Source organism: Megascapheus bottae, chromosome 18 (genome assembly GCF_031878675.1).
Source record: "Megascapheus bottae isolate mThoBot1 chromosome 18, mThoBot2.hap1, whole genome shotgun sequence".
NCBI lineage: Eukaryota > Metazoa > Chordata > Mammalia > Rodentia > Geomyidae > Megascapheus > Megascapheus bottae.
This window is the reverse complement of record NC_143526.1, coordinates 18044019-18069084: the sequence shown is the minus strand read 5'-3', so window position 1 is coordinate 18069084 and position 25066 is coordinate 18044019. Positions and strand designations below refer to the sequence as shown.

The window sequence follows — 25066 nt, the reverse complement described above, 5'->3', positions numbered from 1 at the left end:
GAAATGCAAGAATTTCCGGAGAATTATTTAATAACACATTAATGAAAGAGTTGCAAGTAGCATGGATGGTCTCTCAGATACTTTTCTCATTAAGTCCTTAGTTAGACACATACGTTGGGAATCCTTTTTCTCTTTTTCCCAGTGAAATATGGAAAAGAGCTTAAAACAGAGAGCAAGGGCAAGGACTGACACACTAACCCCTCATTGTGTGTGGGTTTCATCAATGAATCAACCTCTAAAGTGGTCTTACATGGAATGTTGGGTCACTCTGTCAACTTCCAAGATTCAAACCCAAGGTACATGAGGTGATGTGGCTCAAGTGGTAGATTGCCTGCCTTGAAACAAAAAGCTAAGAGACAGGGTTCTGGCTCCAAGTTTAAACCCTAGTTTTGACACATGTAAACACACACACACACACACACACACACACACACACACACACACACATGAATTAAGACCTAGTTTAGAGAATGCAGTATAAAATTATAGCACCTGGACAATGTGTTTCATCCATTCTGTTTCGTTTAACATTCTAGCAATGCTATACCAGGGAAAATAAAGCTCAAGTGAGTCATGAGGGAAAAGTTAAAATCACCAAGTTTAATTTGTTCACAGCTGTTTTACTGACAAAGGCAGAAAGAAATTCAGCAGTGCATTTGTTGGAAAGAATCACATTTTACTCTGATTAAGAATATGCTGAGATTTGCTTTTTAAGGCAACTTTATAATTGTACCACACATCAGTTTTTAAATAACAAGGAAAAAATATTCCAAACTTTTCTAAATTATTCTTTGAGGGTCAGAAATTTAAGACAGATGTTTTGAATCAAAGTTTGTGTTTTGAAGCGAATATAGTTACATTTCTGAATAGTGCGAAAATTCCATGTAAGGTTGCTTATATAAGAAAAAACAAAAAGAGAAAGTAAATATATTCTTTATTTAATATGTACGAAACACAGACTTTCCATCAAACTTCAAAATCCTGAGGTTATAGAATATTGGGAGAAAAATATTATTTGTAATCAGTAATACTTGTAATATAATTCTAATGTTTAATTATGTCCAAAATTTACATTTTTATTTGACAGGACAAATTATATCTCTAATCAAAGAGAAAATGGGTAACACAATTAAAATCTTAATCTGATGGTAGTTTAAAGTTATATTCACTATGAAAATCCATTGCCTGTTTTTCCTCACATCTGTAGTTATTACAAGATGCACATAATAAGGGAAAGTAACTGAAATATCGAAGTCCTCAAGTGATAGTTCATTTCAAGTGGACAAAAATAAAAAATCCTTACTTATTTTACACTCAGCAGACGTAGAATTCAAGATCATATCTGTTATCATTTTAACATGAAGTATTCACCAACAGATTCACGGCACTCTTTTAGAAATTTCTGGAATGTTAAAAAATGATTCCCCCTCCTGTAGGTTTCATCTAGTTGGAGGAAATAGATAAATGGGGAATGCCTTTGAAGATATAACTGATCTGTACTCTCTCTCACTCTCTGGATCCCTCCTTCCCTTCCTTCTCCTCCTCCTTCTTTTCCTTCTCCTTTTCCTTCTTGACCTGTCCTTCATGTCCTCCTACACCTCTACTGCTCCCCTTCTTGCTTTTTCAGTCCACTCTGCTTTACCTTTATCCCGACTTTTTCTGTCTCTTTTCTTTCTCTCTTTCTGCACCTGGAGGTAAAGAACTTCCACCATACACTCACACAAGCATAAAGGAATCATGGATGAATATTCTGTAACCATGAACAAAGTAAAATGTTCTCCCCTGTGAAGTAGTGTTATAGCAATGTCACTAACAGATATGCAGAAGTAGACACAAAAGTATGAGAACTATTTTTAGAAGTATTTGTGTTTGAAATCTAGTCCTTAGACTACAATGTATATACTTAGACCTCCCCTGTAACTCAGATTACAAGTGTGCATCATCATGCCCCAGATTATTGATGAAAACATGTTTCTGTAAGCTTTTTGTTTGCTTTATTTGACCTTAAACCATGGTCCTTGTGATCTCAAGAGTAGCTATCATTACAGATGTGAACCACTGCTCTAAGCAAGCTCTAAATGTCCCTTCAAAAGGTTAACTTTGTACTCCCAAATATTTACGACATAGAAAAGTTATGTGTACTCAGTAAGCTCTCACTTAAGATAGGAGGGAAATTAAGATGTGGCATTTCCAGTCTCAATTTTAGTATTTATTTCTCACTAGTGTCTTAACCAATGATTCTAGCAACCTCTTACAAGTCACAGGCTTATTGCTATTGCTATTTACCATAGAAATACACTGATTCATTTATGGAAGGACATAGCATATTTTTATGGCTAGTTCAAAATATTTTATAATGCGTTAAAACCACATTGACATCTAGTTTAAGAAAAAAAATTCTAGACAGCACAATCTGATTGTCTTCTTGTCGCTGTAATTCTCATGAAGTATTCTCTAAGCAGAAACTTTACTGTCAAATCTTTTCCCATATAATGTCTATGTGTTTATTTTTCTTGTTCTTACCCTTTTTTTCTTTCCTCTTTATTTTTTCTCTTCCTTCCCTCTCTCCTTCCTTCCCTCTCTCCTTCCTTCCCTCTCTCCTTCCTTCCCTCTCTCCTTGCTTCCCTCCCTTCCTTCCTTTCTTCTCTCCTTGTTTTCCTTCCCTTCCTCCTTGCCCTTCTCGTTCCCCCTTTCCCCTCCCATTCCTTCCCTTCCTTTCCCTTCTTTCCTTCCTTCCTTTTTTGGTTCTTTTCTTCATTTTTATATAGGGTCTTCCTGTCATATCTAAGCTAGCCTTTAATTTACAATCCCTTTGCCACTGCCTCTTAAATTCAGAGATTAGAACGGAAAACACTGGCATTTGTTACATCTTTCATTGCATTCTTCTTTAATCTCCACCCACAGTGTCATCCATTAAAATCCGTGAAGTACTCTTTTCATATTTGGAAACTATTAACTGAATTTAAAAAATTACAGATAATAATCAGAAGCATTGTTTCTATGTGCAAACGTTTTTTTGCTTCTTTTGTATTATTTCATTATAATTTTTCTGGATGAATGAAGTAATTAATATTTTTATTTTTTTACCATATTCTCTATATGACTTCTTATTTACTAATATGAAAGTTTCCTTTTGGAAAAACAGCCTTTCAAATACCTTAGCAGAAAACTTAAGGAGCCAGAGAACACTTCAGAGATCACTACCAAAGAAAAGAAATCTAAGATTATTTAAGCTTAGTAGGATTTTATTTAATCCAGTTTCATCTTTTTTAAAGGAAGCCCTTGATTCTAAAACTCTAAAAGAGAAGGATTATCTGGTATATGGGTCATGTATCTAAGGAATTTGACATTTTCCACTGTCCATTTATTATTTTGCCATAATTATTATATATTAACATATTACCCTGTATATATGAATATATATAGACACACATCCACGTATGCACATACATAGTATACTTTATTATTACATTATAAGTTGCAGTGAGAAATACAAACATAAACTGACTCATAGTGCTTTCAGTTATCTGAGGTCTAATAATTACTGCTAAACATATTAGATTGGAATTGAAGCAATCACTTAAGTGACTTCTACCTAATGCACCATAAAAACATTTCTCCCAGCATTTAGCAGTCTAAGATAGTAGCTTTTTTCTGAAGATCAAGGGCTACATATTAAGATTTTATCTCAAAGAAAAAGAAAAAAATTAAAGTATGTTACCTTAAAGTGAAATTTCCAGAAGAAAACAAACAACATCTAATAGCATTGTAAAACAATATGTTCTTAAACCCGATGACTTTCACAGTGTGTCTTCTAGACATCTAGCATCTAGCATCTGGAAATGGTGCTGTGGCTCAAAGGGTAGGGCAGTAGCCTTGAGCTGAAGAACTCAGGGACAATGTCCAGACCCAAAGTTCAAGTTCTAGGACAGAGAAAACAAAATTTAAACCTAGTCTAAAAGATGACAGTGGAGTATCTATCCTTATGCTCTAGCGAACATGCACATTCATAAAAATGTTTGAATCTAGGCTCAAGTTGCAGTTTCTATTTCATCCTGAGTCCTCAGTACAGTTACATATGTTCAGGGAGTGTCTGCTTGATAACATTTCTTATGACCTGACATGGGAAGAGCTGCAGCCTTTTGTTAGACAGTAGAAGGAAGTTTCATTGCTTGACCAGTTTACTGACAGATTTCATTATCTTTAAGTAGGTGACTGTCCTGCATATCCTAATGTATGTGAGTAGAATATATGTGTGATAGAAATTTGCCATTTAACTGACTCATGTGTAATAGACAGGTGAGAGGATGCTACTTAATTTACATAATATTAGATATGGTAAATAAAAATTGAGTATTTATAGTCAATAAATGAAACTAATCCTACATGGAAAAAATTAGAGCATTTGGACTGAGTATTATCTGATTAAAAAATGAATGTAACCATGCTACAAAATGAGGATGTAAAAATATTAAAATGGGAAATCAGAAATAATTAGCTTAATATGTGTTGTAAAGTTATAAGTGGAATTTCTTGACTATTATGTTATCAGTTTAAGGATTAGTAGGAACTTATCGTGTGTGTGTGTGTGTGTGTGTGTGTGTGTGTGCGGGCTTGGGGTTTGAACTAAGTGCCTGATTGCTGTCCCTGATGGTTTTCCTCTTAATGTTAGCACTCTATCACTAGCCAAAGTTCCCATTCTGGCTTTTTGGGGAAGTTAATCGGAGATGAAAGTTTTACTGACTTTCCTGCTTGGGCTGGCTTTGAACTACATTGTTCAGATCTTGGCCTCCTGAGTAGCTAGGATTACAAGTGTGAGCCACCAGCACCCTGCAGGAAAATATGTTTTTCAAGGTAGACTTCTAATAGTTTAATAATTGTGATCAAGCTTTCTGCATTCCATTTAAACATTTCTACTCAACCTTCTCTATGGTAGCTCCCTTTATCCCCTTTGCAAACATTAGATTTTTAAGGAAAAAATGCAGCACAAAAGATTTCATTTTTCTATTCTTTATGTTTGCATGTCTTTTATTCTGCATGCTTAAATTACAAGGAAATTCCGTAGTTCAAATGAGCATGAAGTTGTTTGGCGAACTGAGGTTACATAGCTATAAAACCCTTGGTAGATGGTATCTATAAATAGATGTCTAACATGGAAAGCTTTTTGAACAATATAAATGGGATTCTTTTCAATAAGCAGTGAAGAGGAGGAAAGCCTACAGCGTTGATTTAAAAGATTATAATTAGAATTAGGGTTCGATAATTAGATCCCAGTAGACTGAGTTCAGACTTTCTTTTTCCTCAAACAAACAAAACATAAATGAGTGTAGGATGTCGTTTCTGCAAGAATGAAAATAGAAATGGAGTTTTAAATAAAGATTGGAAAGCAAAATGAGGCATTTTAATTCTTGCACCTGGAATCATTTTTATAATTAAATGCAAATTAATTCTAAAACTCTCTGACCTCTGTTTTGCAGATTGCAGCCTAAAAGTCACTGTAATTCTTGTCTTCAAGATTAAAAAAAAAAAAGAAAAGAAAACAGAAAATGCATAGCAAGTTGAAACCTTTGTATATCTATTTTGGAATTTTATCATAAAGTTAAATAGTTGTGTATGAATAAATAATTTCACATTTGCAATATAAAAATGATAAAATAGCAATGATAGAATGCTTGTATGAACTGGGGAATAAAGCCATTATGCTTATTTATGCTTCACTAGTGATTTTTATAAGATGTATATTTGTGTGGTTATTTTTAAATCACAACAAGAATAAAAATTGGAATCTGCTTTTCAACCTTGAAAACTATCTGAGATTCACTAATTAGCACAGAAAAAAGGGCAAATTTTAATTGATAGTCTTACACAGATGTTTCAGTAAGAGTTAATAATTGTCATAGAGTGCTGGATAATATGAGACCTGCTTGAGAAATGATGAATCTGTAAGTTTACTTCCTGTTTTTCAGACTAAATGCTATCTTAACTTTTAACTAATTTAGGAGATTAAGGTTGTCATTTTGCCAATATTAACTCTCCCAAATGTCCTAGGAAGTAAAGAGAAACTGACTGGAATGTCACTAAAAATATATATCACCTGTATACACCTGTAATCCTAGCTATTCAGCAGGATAAGATCAAAAGAGTATGGTTTGATGCCAGCACGGGCAGGGAACTTCATGCCATTCTTACCTCTGTTTAACCAACAACAACAATAAAAAAAAAACAAGTCAGAAGTGAAGCTGTGGCTCAAATGGCAGAGTGCTAGCCTTATGTACAAAAGCTCAGGTACAGTACTTAGGCTCTGAGTTCAAGCCCAATTACTGCCAATAAATAAATAAATAAATAAATAAACTCAGCAACCATTATGATCCATGCAAATAGATATTCAAAAACAAACATCATATCAGAATGAGAGACTGAAATGACAATTCTAGGTATAATAAAGATAAATATTCTAATGTATTTGTACTCACACTCTTTCTAAAAATAAAGCTACATTATGTAAGCAATTATGTTGATTTTTAAAAAACTTGAATAGAGATTGAAAACCAGCACACGAGCAAACAAAACAAACAAAATCACAAATGTTATGTCAGGTGGTAACCAAGAAACTTGATGTAATGCATTATGATCTTCCAAAAGTTGGGCTCTGGTTCTCTAGGTCCAAATGCGAATGAAAGCAGAATGTTCACATTAAGTAAATGCCATATGAAGAAAGTTTCTGTTGAGTAGATACATATTCAATAAATGGTTAGCAAAATTTTTCAGTGTATGCAAACAGAGGCTTAAATTTTCTCAGTGGTTTATTCTTAAGCTAATCAAAACACAACAACAACAACCAAAAAACCAAACGACAATTGGTACTTGGGTTTGGTTTCCTTCATTTTATTTCTTTTGTTGTTGAAATTGGAAATCTGAGTAGAGAAGGGTACCTTGGTGACTAACTAGGTTGCTGATCCTAATTAACCTTTCGATTTAAGATATGATCATACTGCTTTTCAAATCCGGTAGTCCAGGATTCTCTCAGAAGTTTCAGGGATGATATTCAGGGTTAATTGGAAAAACAGTTTACCTGGAACAATTTACTCAGATTGGTTCTACACAGAACAAGTTAGTTTTTCTCTGCTTTAAAATGTTGGGTTGTATTTTAATTTTTTAAAAAACATTTTTTTTTTGCTGAAAAAGTTTAGTAATCCACTAGGCAAGAGCTCCCAAAAAGTACTACAGGAGAACGAAGCCCTAGATACCCCGAGAAGGGAGACTGATGGAACATCTAATCTGCGGTCTGAACACTGATGGATGGACAGGTTTTATAATGTTAGCAGATAAGAGATACCAATTCCAGCTCATTCCTCTGGTTGTCAGTGCAATCCGATGTTATGATTGTGGCACATTTTTAAAAATTCATTTTATATCCATGGAAAAACTTCTGAAGTGCCTTGCATTCATGCACCGTGACAAGCAGGGTGGAAAGAATGCCCTATCTCACCTGTTCAAGGGTTGAACAAGGCTGGCCATATAACTAGACGTGTTAACTTCATAGAATGTGCTAGCTTCAACTGTACCCATAAACATCAATTGTTGCCAGACATCAGTGGCTCATACCTATAATCCCAGCTTCTCACTGAGAAGACTGAGATCTGAAGTTCACAGTCACAGCTAGTCTAGACAGGGAAATCCCTGAGACTCATCCCCAATTAACCATCCAAAAAGCTGGACATGAAAGTGTGGCTTAAGTGGCATAGTATTACTAGCCTTGAGTGTAAAAGCCTAAGGGACACCACTCTGGTGCTGACTTTAAGCCCCATTTTAGCATTAAAACTAAAAATCATTTATCTACAATGAACATGTTTTATTTACATACTCCCCAGGGTTGAATGATAGTCGATTCCCCGCTTTCATTCAACAGTAATATATTTAGACTTTAAATTTTCTAGTTGAATGACTATAAAATAGAATCTTTTTCTTTTGTTTGTATTTCCCTGGCTTCTGGTAATATTGGATATTTTCTCAACCATTATGCATTGAAATTCTTTCTGTGGACAGCCATTAGTCTCCATATAGCTCATTTTAACTTGAGTCACGGTTTTTCTTTATTGTAATGTAGTATTTCTTTAAAAATTTAAGACAATTTTTTTCCAGTTTTGAAATCAAATAATTGCTTACCTGGGTTAGAATTTTTTTCATGGAGAATTTATGTTTAAAGTTTTATTGTGAAAAAATAATCTGACCATTTTTCTTTATATCTTGTTTTTAAAAGTTTCCTAAAAGCTTTATGAAATTATCCTACAGATAATCCCATAGATCCTTGTGGAAAGGCTAAAATATTACTAATTTTACATGGGCCATTAATTGTGTGGCTTTTCTTTGATAATGGGAGGAATGCACTGGTTATTGGTCTATGAATCGTTTCATTGTCTTTAGCTTTGTAATCTTGAGATCTAATAGGGCACAACTCCTTGTGTTCGAGTTATCATCTTAAAACTTATTTGAATATTCTTGATATTTTATTTCAGATAGAGGATCATTAGTTATTTTTAACTTTTTTAATATTATTTTTTATTGTGATTAATAGAAGGGTTACATTATATTCTCCAGCTAGAAGGTGCATTACTTCACAAACACTGATACCCCTTCTTATGTTTGTGATCCTATTTTCCTTCCCCCAATCCCTCCCCTCATCTTATTTTCCCCCTTCCCTATCCTATTTCAAATAAACAAACATATATATATATATATATATGGTTATCAGATTCTCTCCATACTGTAAACTATGTGAAACCCATTTTAAAGCAGAATAATGCTATTTGCATCTTGTTTACCTTCAATTTTAAGTCCATTTGACAAAGGAATCATGGCTGTCTCTAGGGTCAGCTTTACATGAGTTTATGACAATTTCCTATACAATGTTATATTTTAAGATTATATGGAAGTTGTTTTACTATTCCTTAGAAGAAAAGAAAGATAGATAAATCCAATTTTATTTCCCGAATCTTTACCTTCTCCTACCATACATATAATAAACATAAAGATGTACTATATCACATAATTGTCAGGAAATCAAGTTGACACTGTGCTAGAATGTTTACTCATCACTCACTAATGATAAATAGAAAATTTGCCAAAGCGCAGATTATTTACCTTTATATTACTTATTATTTATTTACATGGTAAAATGTATGAGTTTTCCCTAGATTAGTACACGGTAGAGACTAGATAACTGTGCCTCAATGAAGATGGAGTGGTTTGGCCAGCATATTTCACAACTTAAAAAAGAAGGATATGTTTGTTTAGAAGAAATATAGCCTGACATTGGATTAACTTTTAACAGTTCCTGTTATTTTGCAATTTCTTCCTATTATTCAAGTAAATATTCCAACTCTGTAAATCACTCATGTTGATATCACTAAACCATCTAACTCAGAAGCCCTCTTCATCAAGTGCTTCCCAATTTATTATTATTTAAAATCTATTGGTCTGTTCAAAAGCCTAACACTGACATAATAAAGTCATAGATATCATAGATAAACTCTTTGTGAACACCTTGGCCTTGGATCTATTATCCACATAGGACTTCAAATAATGCTTCTGATTTGTACTGGCAAGGTGAAAAATAAAAACAAAAAACAAAAAACAAAAAAAACTTTGCCAATCCCAGCTAGTGGTTTAATTGAAAACCCTCCAAAAAAGACTCAGGTGCTGTAATTTTGTGGTAATTTGGTAAGGCAGCTGCTAATTACAAATCAGGATTTAGAACAACCTTGGGAAAAAAATATTAGTATGCTAAGATTACCTTTTTCAGGAACAAGATCTGAGCCAAACAATAACTTAGAAGGTTTTAGTAAACTCTTCTGAAGTAAAAGTCTGGGTCAGATGCCTCAGTCTTCCTGAGTTTTAAGTTAACCAGATGTTGATTCTTGTTAGTTTTCCAGAAATTTTTGTTTCTTTAAAAAATGAAATCAGGTCTCAGAGGAAAGTTGCCAAAACAAGAATTGAAACTTGCTCCTTTTGTATGCCTAGTACACATTAATTACAAGGCTAGATACTTTTTAGTTTAGCTCATTTAATACTCATACTCTCATGAGGCTACTATCATGACCATTTAAAAATTAATTGTGTCTTAGAGGAAAAGAAAATCTCTCAAGGCTATATACCTAGGAGGAAAAGTGATTTGGGGTGAGGTAGCTTTCTTTAGCTAAAGGGATTCTGGGAAAAGGCTGATGGCTGAGATGTCAATCCATATCTTCCCAACAATATCACATGGAAAATAAAGTTCCTTTATCAAGATGAAGAAAAATAAGATACTCAAGGTCATGTAGCACTGTAAGTGACAGTTCTGTTTAATAGATTAAAAAATGAATAATCAGAGTAGCCTAAATTTTATTAAAATCTGAATTGTATTAGATGCCACTAATTGGAAAAAGGTACCACTGTCTCACATCGTTAGCTAAGTCTTGCTGCCAAGATTATGGGAAAACTGTTAGTGTTGGTTAACTTACTATAACAAAGTTATTTTCACCAGGAATTGAGAGGTTAGGGAATTACAATATTTGAATGTTAGATAAAATCTCTGAGATTATTTCTATTTTATGGATGAAGAGACTGTAGAAATGAATTACTGACTTCAAAGTTGGACAAGGCCAAGAAACTTAAATGATCTGACTTGTAGTTCAGTGATTTACCTATCATATTATTCCAGCTACTACTTTATTGTAATTTTCTGATTTTTTTCATTAATTGTCCATTTCTTTAAATGTATTGTATATAAACAAAGTAAAATTTATATCCCTTTAGGAAACAAATAAAGCTCAGAAATTCCTTACTACTCTTGAATCTTCATACAGAGAGGAAAGTCTGAGGAAAGAAGATTAAAGGAGGATTAAAGGAGGAGCAAGAGAGAATAGAAGGTAGAGTGGGAGAGAACAAAGGAAGAATAAGAAAGAGTAGGAAAAGGGAAGTAGTCAAAGGGACTATTTTACTTCTGATTCAGCTATCTTCCACCTTATAAAATGGAAAACTAAAACTTGGAAAACCTTTAACTCAAGACTGATTTTCATTTGGAAAGACAGAACTTCTCATTTTCCACCTCTCAAGGACTCGCTTAATAAGTTTTGAACATTCTGTCCATTCTAGAAATTCACAAACTAAGCATTTGGTTTAGTGGTAAATGTGCTTGCTTAGCATGCTCAAAGACCTAGGTCTGATTCCTCAGTACCACATACATAGAAAAAGCTGAAGTGGTGCAGTGGCTCAAGTGGTAAAGTGCTAGCCTTGAGAAAGCCCAAAGACAGTGTCCAGGCCCTGAGTTCATACCCCAGGACTGGCAAAAAGAAAACTATCACAAGCAGAGTCCACAGTATATTATGTTTCCACATTAATAATATTGTCACCAATATATCCTCATCTTGGGTAAAGAAAGTTCTTTTCATCCTGATCTGGAAGTAGAAGACACTATAGCAATATCCTTCATGCAGTTGCTCTATGTTTGTTGAGATGAATGCCTCTGCAGAATGGATGCCTTTGAGAAAGGTGAGTTGAGAGCCTCACACATGGTGTAAGGAGTCATTGATGCTGACATTGCGGCCAGAAAGAGGAGAATGGCAGAATGATGACAGGAAGAAAGAGGCTGACAGGGAGAGAAATCAAATGATAGTTTGGGTAACCCAGGCATGAGGAGATCATGCCACATTAGAGAAAGGGCAAGAAAAGGGAGAGAAAGGGAAGACCACAAACTGGAGAATCTCTCAAAGGAAAATGGAGATTTGAATGTTTTCCAACAATGACACTAATAGTTAGGATAATATATGTTTCGTGTATGTTATGTCACATTTATTTGTTTCAATACATATCTGTTTATTCAAAAAATATTTTTGTGTTCTAATTTATCACATGCATTTGTCCTATTTGTTTTATTTTATTATTTATTAAATTATTAGATGATATTCCTTTGCTTGGAGGAGGTAATTTGTTTAGGAAAGAAGTAAATTTTCACCAGGGGTCATTCTTTCTAATTTGTCATCATGAATAATAACCAATCTTCAGTTCATCATTTAAGAAAATATAAGAAATAACTGATTTTTTACATGTTTGTATTTTAATGCAAGCAAACAGAAACAGAGCATTCAACACAAGAAGATTAGTTTTCTACAGGCACTTAACCCATTCTGCAAGCAGCATTAGTTGAAGAGACTATCTTTCTTCCCTTATTGAAGATTAGGTGGGTCTTTCAGTTGTATTCTCTTGGTCCTCAGGCCTGTTCTTGTGTTTTGATTATTATAGCTCTGTAATAGACTTTTTAAAAAAATATTATTCAATTGTATTTTGTTCCCTTTTTTCATTTTTTATTGTATTTTATTGTTGGGGTTACAGTTACATTCATCATGGAGGAGATACATTACTTCTCGAATACTGATAGCCCTCCTCATGTTTTTGTCCTCCTTCCCCTCCCCCCACCCCACTTAATAGAGTTTTTGAGGGTTAATTTTATATCCTGCTACTTTACCAAAGACTTGTGTTATCTTAAGTACCTTAGGAGTGGAATATTTAGGATTTTTTACATACAGAATCATTTCATCTGCAAAGAGGGAAAATTGTACTTTATCATTCCCTACTTGGTTCCCCTTTATGTTTGCTTATTGCCTTATTGTTCTATCTAGGAATTCTAATACTATATTGATGAGGACTGGAGAGACTGAACATCTTTGTCCCGTTCCTGATTTAGTGAAAATGGCTTTAATTTTTCACTATTAAGTATAAAACGAGCTGTAGGTTTGACATATACAGCCTTTATTATACTGAGGAATGTTCCATGGATTCCTAGTTTCTCCAGAGCTTTCATCAAAAAGGGGCATTGGATCTTATCAAATGCTTTTCCTGCATCAACTGTGATGGCCATATGGTTCTTGTCTTTGCTCCTGTTGATGTGGTGAGTTATAATAATTGACTTGTGTATATTGAGCCAGCCCTGCATCCCTGTGATGAATCCAGTTGGATCATGGTATATGATTTTTTTTGGTGATTTGTTAAGTTGATTATCCAGTATTTTGTTGAGAATTTTTTGCTAGTCCTGGGCTTGAGCTCAGGGCCTGAGCACTGTCCTTGGACTTTCTCAAGGCTAGAGCTCTACCACTTCAGCCTCAGCACCACTTCCGGCTTTTTTCTATGTACGTGATACTGAGGAATTGAACCTGGGTCCTTGTGCATGCTAGGCAAGCACTCTACCAGTAGGCCAAACTCTCAGTGCCTTGTTGAGAATTTTTGCACCAATGTTCATCAAAGAAATGAGTCTAGGGGCCAGGAGTTTGGCCTAGTGGTTAAAGCGCTTGCCTAGCATGCAGGAAGATCCAGGTTCGATTCCTTGGTACCACATACATACAAAAAAAAGCCAGAAGTGGTGCTGAGGCTCAAGTGGTAGAGCTCTAGCCTTGAGAAAGTCCAAGGACAGCACTCAGGCCATGAGCTCAAGCCCAGGACTGGCAAAAAAAAAAAAAGAAATGAGTCTATATTTTTCTTTTTTTGATGAGTCTCTGGTTTGGGGATGAGGGTAATGTCTTCTTCATAGAATGAGTTTGTTAGAGAATTTTCACCTTCAGTTTCATGAAGAGAACATTTTTTTTAAGTATGAATTTTGCACAAGGTTATTTCTAGCATAAGCTAGCAAACTACCCCTTCTGAGAGAATTGAGCTTGAAATGTGTTGAGCTAAGTAAAATGGCAAAGATTACTGCATGATGACTCTCATTTCATAGTGTTCAGCTGACAATGAGGTTTGTTCTAAATGGGTCTCCATAAAGGTGCAGAAATGACTTTAAGCCAATGTAAGATATTGAAGGAAAATCTTTGTTACTGGTAAATGCTCATAATCACAATGGTTATACAAAGAAATGAGACTATGAATGTGTTACAAACGATACTGGGATAGGGAAATATAATTGTTTTGGGTAGGTCATGGGGCTTGAACTCTGGGCCTGGGTCCTGTCCCTGAGCTCTTCAGCTCAAGGCTAGCGCTCTACTACTTGAGCCACAGCGCCACTTCCAGTTTTCTGATGGTTAAATGTTGATAAGAGTCTCACAGATTTCCATTCCTGGGCTGGCTTTGAACAGTGATCCTCAGATCTCAGCCTCCTGGGTAGTTAGGATTACAGACTTGAGCAACTGGTGCCCAGCAAAATCTATGTTTTACTGGGTGCTGGTGGCACATGCCTATAATCCTAGGTACTGAGGAGAGGATATCTGAGGTTTTCAGTTTGACACCAGCCCAGAAAGGAAATTCCCAATTAACCACCAGGGAACCAGAAGTGTCATTGTGACTCAACATGGTAGAGCACTGGCCATGAGAGAAAAAGGTCAGATACAGTGCCCAGGTTCACTTTTTAATCTCAATTTATCGAGTTTAAATTTACATGTACTTGAAGCCCCAGTGAAAAGGAAAGACATATAGGATGCTATCCACTTTGAAGATTATGTCATTATTAGTTGAAACATAGGTAAATTTTCTCCTGTTGGTCATAGAGCTTGGATTCTGAACCTGGGCACTGTCTCTGACCTTTTTCTCTCACGGCCAGTGCTCTACCACATTGAGTCACAATGACACTTCTGGTTCTCTGGTGGTTAATTGGGATTTGATTATTTTTTGTTTACAAAAAATGACTTTCAATACTTTGAGCTAGATAACATCTACCACATTGAACTTGACATTTCTACTTAGCATTGTCTTGGCAAAATTCATATGATCTGGTTTTCCATAATGAAAGGTTCTCATTCTCCTGATCCTCCCAGCTAGTCATCAAAAATTGAATTTAATCAACTTATCATTTAACTGAAATTCAAAGATAGACTAAATATGAAGACTTTGAGCAAGGTCCAATTTTTACAAATGATTTCATTATCGCGTTCATAATGTTTTTTTCTGAAAATTGAAAAGAGAAAAAGTTCTGTGAAAGTTTTAGTCTAAAAGAATGTGAAAATTTCACAGACAGGACTTTCTTAGTGGTGGTGTGAAGAAAAACCTAGCTCAAAAAATTAACTTCTAATGAACTGAAATCAAATTCCAGTTGCATAAAAGAAGTAATATTTAACTATATTCATTCAGAAATTTTCATTGTTTTCTAAGATCTTTCCAAACTTAATTCAGGATAGGATAGGGATTAAAAAATGTCATAGCCAGGTGCTAGTGGCTTATGCCTGTTGTCTTAGCTCCTCAGGAAGCTGAGATCTGAGGAACTGATTCTAAGCCAATCTGGGCAAAGAAGGTTCTCCTTTTAACCACCAAAATGCCAAAGCTGTACAGTGACTCAAGTGTTCTCACTAAACTTAGACCTTTAGTCTTTTCATAACAGCATTTACTTCCCAGGAGGGCTTCCACTATTTTAACATGATGTTCTTTTTGTTCCTTTTTGATTTAATGCTTTTAAAATGTAAAATGGATGAGGCTGGCCATATTTTGCCAGCTCTCATAAACATCAGACAATTGGATTTCCTTGTCCCAATTATTTTTAGTCTTCAAGTATGCATGCTTGCATCATTGATCTACAGGAATGCTTGGGTTTTGGGTTGTCATGATGTACTTCCCAGAAACAAAATTTGAAATGTGCTCTTTTTTTAAAAACAATTGATGTTTCACATTGACAGAACCATTTCATTTTGCATGCCATTTATCTATTCATCATAATAAGAGTTATAATAGGATGTAGGTTTCCATAATCCAATTCCATTCCCTTTAGTGGATTTTCTTTTATTAATACTTCTCTATTTAAATTCTGATTTCAAAATGGGGCCATTAATAAACTCAGGGACAACTCAGATGTTATTTTTTTCCTGGTAAATGGGAAATCTGATAAATGATTTGTACTCCTACTTTTTTTTTAACTTCATGGGAACATTTATGACATTCAGTAAATTTCATGTATTCAGTCACATTTGGATGGTGGCTTTGGGGTCGGCATGACCCTGTCATTGACATACTGGCTCAGCCTTAGTACCATGGCTTCAACTCAGTTCTTAATAGACACTAATCCATAGTCCATTCCTTCCAGATAACACTGTTGGCTATTTATTTTTTCTCAAAAAGACTAGGACAGACTCAAAATTACCATCTTTCCTTTTAAGAAACTACAGCTTTGAATTAAAGATCTTTTTTGTGCTGGTAGTAGAGCTTGAGATCTGGACATTGAGTTCTCACTTGGCTTTCTCAGTTCACATCTGGTGCTCTACCACTTAACTCAGCTACTTCCACCTTTTTGCTTATTAATTTGAGATTAGCGTCTCATAGATTTTTTTTCTCCCCAGGCTATCTTTGAAGCTCAATTCACACATCCTAGTTTCCTGAGTAGATAGGGTTATAGTAGCTCATGCCATTGATACCAGACATCTTAAAAGGATTTCTAAATAACTACATAAAACCCCTTAAAATTATTAAGGATAAAGGAAGTATCTAACCTTTCCATGTTCCAAGTCACCAATTAGTGACCTTAAAGGCACTAATTGTTTTTGTTCCTAAGATACTAGGTTTTTGGTTGCCTACTAACTCATCCAGTAAGTATTTGTTATTTATTTATTTTTTTTACTATTTGCTAACCACTCTTTTAACTGTGGATGCAGTGTCTCAGTTTCTGAAAATTATGTAGTTACATAGTATCTTCTAATTTACACTGATTCAGTATACTTCTGTCATTAAAACATGAAATTAAATTCTCTTGGATAACATGTACATTTCGACTTGAAGAGGTTATGCTAAAAGTAAAGTTAGTCAGATATGCCTAGCAGTCATTCTTACTTGCATTTTTGGTAACTAAGCAAGAGACTCCTCCAAAATGGTTCTAGTATATACTCTAAATTTTAGTTAGACTGAACAAGACTTCCCTCCTTAATATGGCCCTCTTATTTGACAAGTTGTCTAGAGGGAACAATAATAGCTCACTGGAAGGTATCAAACTGTTAAATCAAGAGTACATGCAAGATAAAGAAAATGATGACTGATGCAAAAGAAACAGGTTATTCTGAAGGTTCAGAGTCCATCTGAGGTAGAAGGTCAGAGAAGATGGTATTTAAAAATGACAGATCCAAGATCCTGAACACATGTCAGAGACAGAATCTTTCTAGAATTTTTAAAAATTTGACAAGTTTGCTTTGACCTTATAAAGAAGAGAGGTCAATGGTCTTGAGAATAAGATGACTATTCTTTGGATTCTAAGCACAGAAAGCATTCGACTACAAATGTAATAATTTCCTTGTTTGGCAGGAAATAAGTGTTACAATTTCAAAATGGTGTCCCAGAGAAAGCCAGAGGTAAAGTCATATTAAACTGCCTGAATTCTGAGTGACATGACTGCATAATTGAGTGTGGTCTAAATTTATTTGAACAAACCATGGAGAGAGACTTGTCTGTTTGTTTTCCTATGTGTTCTTGACATAAGTGTCTAAGTACTACCCTGAGACTTGTCTTCTCATCCTCTTGAGAATGCATACAAGCACTGACATACATTATTAACTTCTCCCTGGACAGGTCCATTAATATTCTGTGAATTATTATGGCTTTATTTGTTTCCCATCAGTTATTCTTGGTCACTCTCCACTAATGAGAAATCTACTGTCACTTAAATTTATGTCTTACAGTGAATGTGAATTCAGCCAACTTCTCTTTGAATTTATTTAATCCTAAAATGATTTTTTAAAGTAAATTTTCATGTATTCTCAGGAGCCTTTTTTCCTGAAAGACACCAAGGAGAAACTTTCCTTAATTGGTCATAAAACAACAGTTCTTGGACTTGAGTTTTCCTATGAATGATAGTCTCTTCTACAAGTTTAGTGGGTCACAAGAGCCAAAACTTGGTGGTGATTGAAAACTGATACCTGAATGCCTGAAAGGCTTCTCTGTTTTAGTCTCGCACTTATAACCATTAAGGTGCTGAAATTTCAGGCATGGATAGGAGATGACAGTTAATGGGATACAACCAGAAAAATGACCATGAAATGATAAATGTTCTGTGCTTGTATTGTGATGTCCCAGGGAAAGTGATTTTAAGCAATTAGAATCGATGTCATAGTGAAACAATAGATGGTTATGTTAGTCTTAAGCTCCATCGTAATACATCGTAATATGCAATGTTTAAAATAATTGCACTCTAATTTGTAACACCACATTACCACATTTTCATCTATGTTCTATATTTTTGCTTCATGTGAATTTCAGACTTTTAATTTGGCAGGGGTGGCATAAATAATTTTATACCCTTTTTCCCCTTAAAGATAAAGAAAATAAGACGCCGAGAAGTTGAATTACATGAGAAGGTTAAACCACTTCTAGTAGTAAAAAAAACTTAAGAGCCCACTTGGGAAATTTCATGAATTCAATGGAAGTCAGTAAAAGGACTGAAAAATTCAGATCTCCGGTGCCAGTGACTGATTCTGAACTACTCAGCCCGGTGCTGATGAAAATTCCACTGAACCTGCATAACAGCTTAGCCAACAATTACATTATAATTTTAGACCCATTGAAATGCATTGAGTGCTAGTCATTGACTAAAATGGTGAGAATGTGAGTAATGTTGTTTCTTCCAGAAGCAAGCCTGATGCCTTATTCCATTTTTTTCCCCTCTTTGAACAATAAAAGTGGTGCTTCAGGGATATTGACCAAATCATTGGAAAATCAATTACTATTGAGTTAAAGCTGAACAAAATAGTTTGAAAAGTGTTTAATTTATTTCTCACAACCTCTCTTCTTTTAAAGTTCTTTTAATCTGTGATCCCTTGATTGACTTGTCTGTGATTCTTGACAGAAAACCTCATTTTCAAATAATTTTTTTGACTTTCCCCCTGCTATCCTCCCAAATAAGAAAATCATTAAAAAGAAAAGAAGAGGAGGGAGAAAAGTATTCAGCACAGCAAGACAGGAACAAATCAGCCCAGCTGTTATTAGAATAAAGCCTATTTCCTTCACTAATCAAAATTCACAGTAAGTGTGAGGAAAACAAAGGCAAACTGGCAGAAATAATACAGTTAGACTTAGGAAAGTCTTAGCATTCAGTCATATCTCATAAAAAGGTTATTAGGAAAGAAATCTGATGGCTAAGAGGTGAAAAGTTAATGCTATCGTGGAACAGAACCTTAACTTACTTGCTTTTCTGCTGCTTCTGAAAAGGTCATATAAAATCAATCATGTCTTCCAGACTTCCCTTTTCAAGTCTCTCTCTGTCTTCCAATCACCTTCTTCTGTCTGCTTCCAAAGATCTTCCTCCTCTCTCCCTCTCTCAGTCTTTTCATTGTTTTCTCTACACTTTTCCCTCTCCTTTGCTTCCTCTTCCTTGCTCTCTCCATTCTACTTGTCTTCTCTTCATTTATCTTTTTGCTTTCTCTTTTAATTTCACCATGTTTTCTGTTTTCTTTTCCCATGGACATCAATAAACCTATTTGTTTGCTTTTGTCAGTTCTTTTGCTCCAACCTCTACATCAAGTCTGGAGATACAGAGGTCCGACATATAGTGAGACTCAGTTTCCAACACTAAATCATATATTTAGTACAAAAACTCAGTGCTTTAATCTATGATTAGAGAAGTTATTGCTCTGAACCTAATCAACCACAGATGATCTGAAAAGGTGCTTTGAAATAAATGATAACTGTATTATGTCTTCCAAAAGTATAAGATTACAGTGTCTCTGACCTGGAATGGGATAGAGTGAGAAAGAGGCAGTAGAAGGTAAGTAGAGGATCCTCTCAGGAGACACAGTGTGTAGAAATGACGGGAAAGGACCAGTAGAATGGTAGGGAAAAGCACCAGGTTAGAAGAAATAGCAAACGCCTTGGCCTGGAACATGACATTTGGGGCCTTCTACCATTCTGTCTCCTTCAAAAACAGTGAGTGCCTTAGAAAGGAAACTATTATGAATACTACATATGATGGTATTGAAAAAATCAGCACCCTTCAGTATCAAGCACCTGATGACTATTAAAAGTTTAGTGAAACCTAGAATGTGTACCCAAAGGTGACTGGAGATTTAGACAGACAACTAGACAGCTTAAGAACAAATATTTAGGAGTCTTCGACAGTTGTGAAAACCATGTTCTAGCAGTATCCAAGAACAATATATCAACAGAAGACTAAGGATTAAGATCTCTACGAAATAGGACTGAAGGAGAAAGCTGTGAAGGAACTTCGTCATAAAAGTAGGTTTGGAGACCCTAAAAACATGAAGGCGAAGAAGTTTGCATTTCAGGAAGGCGTGAGGAGTTACCACTGTCAAAGACTTTAGGGAAATCAGAGGGATAAAAAAGTGCCCATTGATAATAGTCATTAAAGAAAACACACCAGTGGCTGATAGGGACATTATCTCCGTGAACTGGAAAGTAAACTGTGATGCAGACAGGCAGGGAGTATAGACTCAGTACTCAGATATGTCTTTCAAAAGGATTACGTGATGTAGAAAATTTAATAGGTGCTCAGATGAACAATGGATCAAACTGTTAGTGACAAAGAAACAGTAGGATGGTAGTGAACCATGGTGAATCATTTATTGCTAGGAAGATCCTGGATGAATATATGTACAGTAGAAAGCAGCAAAGGTCTAGGGTCCTTCACAAGGAAGCCAGAGTATACAGAGACAATTTTACCATTGCTTGAAATCCTTAAACCTGATGCATTTCAGAATTAAAAGTTTTCTGGTGTATCTGCTCTTTGGGGAGTTCTGTATACGCCTCAAATTTATTTTTCTTTAATGGGAAAACAAATGAATATTGTTATGAACTAGAAAAAGTACTATAAAACACTCCATTTCAAGTTAGATTTGCTTTTGCTGCCCAGTTGGGTTACAGAGCCCCTTCTTGTTCTTAACACTTACATTTTTTTTATTTCAGTTAATGATAAGATATTAAAAATATATTCACTTCTCTCTTAGGCCCTGGAATGGCAAATGAAGCAAAGCAGTTACTTATAGCCAGCAAAAAAAAAAAAAAATTCCCTTCCCAGTCAGTTGTATCGATTTCTGTGTTACATGTCCCTAGTAGTTTGTTTTGCAGTATCAGGTAAATGAAGGAAAATCAAAATTTAAAAACAACAAAAGATAACAAGCCTGGGAAGGGTACAGACTGAGAGAAAGACGAAAGTTTGTCTTTTAGGAGGGAGGAGAAAGGAGAGAGGAAACAAGCACTCATTAGGTTTAAGGACTGTTCTTTTTTGGACTTGAACTCAGGTTCTGAGCACTAATCGTGAGCTTCATTTTTTCTCAAGGCTAGCACTTTCCCACTTGATCCACAGCTCTATCTCCAGGTGTTTTGGGGGCAGTAGTTTATTGGAAAGAAGAATGAAGGAAGAAAGAAATCTTGAAACAATGGCCAGAACAGTGTGACATTCTCAGTGAGAAAGGAGACTTAAAACCTGTTGAAAACAATATGTTTCCTTTGGGAAATATTAAAAGAGTAAACACAAGCTTGTTTAATTACTTTATTTTTTTTAAAGGCTAGACTATGAGTATGTGTCAGGTTCCAGGACTAAACTATTGTATTATTCGGCCTTAAAAAATAAGGGGGTAAGAGAGAATATGTTGAAGGGAAACAAATACAAATGCAAGTATGAAGGGAGAGGGACTTGAAAGGCATATTAGTATCATTAATAATAATAATGTTATTAATTATTGTCATTCAAAAGGCCTGTTATGTAGCTTGAAATATGGTAATAAATAGCTTAAAATATATTGTTCCCTCAGAGAACTTTGAGTAAAATGTCTCTTTCCAGTTCATGAAACTGATGCCATCTTAAACATATTTGGTATTCAAAATAATTGGGCACAGTCAATCAGAATGGACATAGGCCTAAGTATTACAATAGGTCCTGGCAACTAACATTTTATATTTCTCACACTCTACAAAAATGTTTGACATGCAGTAGGTACTGAATAAACACTGCTATGAAGAGTAAATTCTGTAATGATAGTTAAATGGGTACATTGGTCTGTGCTGCTTTCCTAGCCATAACTTATAAATGCATTTCTTTGGAAAAAATGATTAGAATTTTATTAAGCATTATTAAAAAAATCTATTGGGATACAACTCATTTACAAAATTTTAAAGGTCATGTTCTGCATTTTGAATGTAAACCAGAAGTGAACTATTTTGATAAGCAGACATTTTTGAATGTAAATATCCTGAATTCAATCTGTAAAAACAGATTTATTTTCCAGTTAGGAAACATAAAAAAAATAAGAGCTTAGGAGCCAGAGATCTTTAGCATCATATTTCCTGATCAGAACTATTTCATTGATATCATTCCTTTCCAATATTGAGATGATACCAATTTCTGTGACTCCAAAAGTCCTGAGGGTTTCACTCCCACCTCATTCATTGAAGCAAACAAACCATCTGAGACCTGGCTGAGACACCTGAGAAAATAGCCAGGGGTAACTGGAGAAGTGAATGGCAGATGAACTCTACTGCTAGGAAAGGAAAATGAGCCAACAAATGCTGAGCTAGGCCAGCTGAAAGACAGCTTATGGGTTTGCATAATGGCCTCAGTCTTTTAAAGTAGGAATCTCTGAGTCTTCCCAGATAATTTAGCACAAACATCTGTTAAACTACTGTGCTTTGTTTCACCTTTTTGAAAAGGTAAAATATTTAATGGCAAATGAAAAATGGGGAGAGAATAATCCTAGCTATTTAATGTTTGTGTTCTGGGAGCTGGTGATTGTGTCCTGAGTTAGTGTTTTGAGTTAGCATTTTCAAGCCTTTACACTGGTACTTATTGCTGTGTGAAGCACAGACCTGGTCTCTAATGGTTGAGCCAGCATTGCTGAAGGAAAACCATCATTCTGAACAAGTATGTGTTTACTGAAAGTTTGAAAGACTCATTACTACCAGCCATGACTGCATAGCACTTCTTTTTTTTTTTTTTTTTTTTTTTTTTTGCCAGTCCTGGGCTTGAGCTCAGGGCCTGAGCCCTGTCCTTGGACTTTCTCAAGGCTAGAGCTCTACCACTTGAGCCTCAGCACCACTTCCGGCTTTTCTATATATGTGCGGGTCTTCATGCATGCTAGGCAAGCACTTTAACCACTAGGCCAAACTCCTGGCCCCTGCATGGCACTTCTAAGAAGTGTTTGGGGGGTTAATCCTAAAGGAGTCCCTAAGGCTTCCTTTGAGCCCTAATTGACCACATTTCTTTATTTTCTCTTACCCTTTTGTGTTTTTCATGCAAAATACTCTTGGATTAAAAATAGAATAGTCCAAGTTTATTTAAGGGCCTTCACTGCCCACTCACCCCCACGAGGGATTGCATCTAGGCTACTTCTGGGGGGCTTGGCTTTTATTTGTAAAATTTAGGTGTGTGTAGATGGAGTTGGGAAAGATGGAGGGGTTATCAAGATGTGTTATACTCATATACTGACTTGTTGACTTAAAACCCCTTTCCACAACTAAAGATAATAAGGAAAATAAGCATCCTTATCTGTAAGAGAGTTTCTACGTGAGGAGTTCTCCTATAAGAAATATGCTAGTCTGTCTCCATTACCATAAATATCTGAGTTAACACTTTGTGAAGAGAAAATGGGTATCTTGGACTCACTGTTTTGGAATTTAAGCTTATAATTGTTGGCCTGATTTATGCTTGGACCTTATAATGAGGCAGAACTTCACAGTAGCAGCTTTTACCTTATGGCTGGGATATGAAAGAGAAGAAGCAGGGGTAGAGTCCAAATATCTCCTTAGGTTGAAGGCTCCAGTGACCAGGGGATTTCTTCCTAAGATATCTCTTAAAGTTTCCTAGTAGTATCATGGAATGTACCATGTCTTTGTAAGTCTAGAAAAATGTGGAAATGGGAAGAGAAAGATACTTCTGATCGTTGATTTCATTTATGTGTCATTTTGTAAATTCCAATACTGTACCTGGGGCCAGCTGTAAGCTTCAAAGCAGATAGAAAGTACTTACATTGAAAGGAGATTATGAAAGTTAGAGGAACTATAGGAAAACATCTTTTGCTATTCTGGAAAATAAAAGCACTAAAAAACCTTTATACTTTCCAGTATGGCTTATGTTCACTGATACCTAATTATCCACCATCATTGACTTTTATGATGATTGGTTTTCTAATAGGTAATATATTCAGTATTTGAATATGCTCCCTATTAGTGTGAGGAAAAGCCAATAATGTGACACTAATATCATATTTAATGTGATTTACTATTTTAATTTTTATGATGGCTCTTGATCATTCCATTTTTTTAAATATTCACATTGCAAGGTTGTTAGACTTTTTCCCATTACTTTTATTTTTGCATAATTGGTATAATTTTCCCACATGCCATCTCACTTAGGTGAATTATAAGAAATCATTATGCCTCTTTACCAACAGGGAAACTGAAGACTCAAAAGATATTGAGGTGACACCTAATTTTTTGCAAGTTCTTCAGTGTTGTGAATTGGTGCTCTCCTTCTTCCTCCCCTCTTCCTCCTTCAGTTTGTTTCTTCTTTTATTCCTTCCCTTTCCTTCTTTCCTCTGTTGTGATTTTTTTCTTCTACCTTATATTTCTTCATCCCTCCCCACCCCTTTTCTTTTGGGTTTTTCTCGCTCGCTCTCTCTCTCTCTCTCTCTCTCTCTCTCTCTCTCTCTCTCTCTCTCTCTCTCTCTCTCTCTCTCTCTCTCTCTCTCTCTCTCTCTCTCTCTCTCTCCTGAAGAATATACATGAAAAAATGAGCTTCATTGATGACTCACATCAAGTGAAATAAAAAAGAGTACTCACATCAAGTCTAATGGAAAAGAGGACTCACATCACGTCTAAGGTCTTCAGGTCTAAACTCAGTTTACAGTGATGAGAGGAGAGAAGTGAAGGAGGAGGCACCGAGGCCACAGAAACGTGGCTTGAGAAAGCAGCAGATGGGGGAAATGGCATACTTTTCCCGCTGCTCCTCTTTCTCAGTGAACAACCATCCAGTCTGCGGGGCCCTCGAACCCTTTCCTCTGGTTCTATGGTCGTAGATAAATCTCTTGTCCCTTGATATGCTCAAGAGGCGTAGCCTCTCAGTAGTAGATTGCCTACACCTTCGGATTGTGTGTACTAGTGCTGGGGTAGGTGATACATTTACTCACTT

General features: G+C 35.4%; 1 protein-coding gene across 1 annotated transcript in view; it reads left to right on the top strand.

The window, feature by feature from the left end:
• Positions 1-25066, top strand: part of Macrod2 (mono-ADP ribosylhydrolase 2) — a 1707616-nt gene that overhangs the window by 1062380 nt on the left and 620170 nt on the right. The window lies entirely within an intron of this gene.